Consider the following 578-nt stretch of genomic DNA (forward strand, 5'->3'; position numbering starts at 1 on the left):
GTTGCGCGCTCCCGCCCCCTGCAGGTGACAGTGCGCCGGAGCTCGGGTGCGGCGCAAGTGCCTCAACCTCCCCTTGCGCGGGGCCTCCCAGAGGCGCTGTCCGCTGGGGACGGAAGGAGGGGCAGCTGCCAGGTCTCGGGCCCCGCCCCTCCCCCGTCGCCACCCCGCCCCGCGACGGCCGGCGGCTCCTCTCTGTCCAGTTTGGACGCCTCGCCGATGGCTCTTGCAATAGGGCACACTGTGGTCCCTGAGGCCTCCTCCGGGTCAGAGGGCAGCGGGTGAGAGGCTTCCCTGACTCTCCCCCATCTCCGCCTTTGCCAGCACATATTTCCTGAATCCCAGGCCCTGTCCTCGGCGTCTGTGGGTTCCCACCAGCCCGACAAGCCCAGGGACAAGGAGGGGTAGTGACAGTGTCCCAGGGAGCTGACCCCAGGGGCAGCCAGGTGGGGACCCTTCTGGGTGGGGGTGGAGGTTCAGGCGCTGCGTGAGGCTGCGCTGGAGTCACCAAAGCTTGGGCGGGCACTCAAGTGGGAACCCCCCCCCAATACACAAGTGGGACAGGAAAGGGCTGGAGGAGC

The sequence above is a fragment of the Chinchilla lanigera genome, unplaced genomic scaffold (assembly GCF_000276665.1).
Source record: "Chinchilla lanigera isolate Chin_1 unplaced genomic scaffold, ChiLan1.0 scaffold00112, whole genome shotgun sequence".
Classification (NCBI taxonomy): domain Eukaryota; kingdom Metazoa; phylum Chordata; class Mammalia; order Rodentia; family Chinchillidae; genus Chinchilla; species Chinchilla lanigera.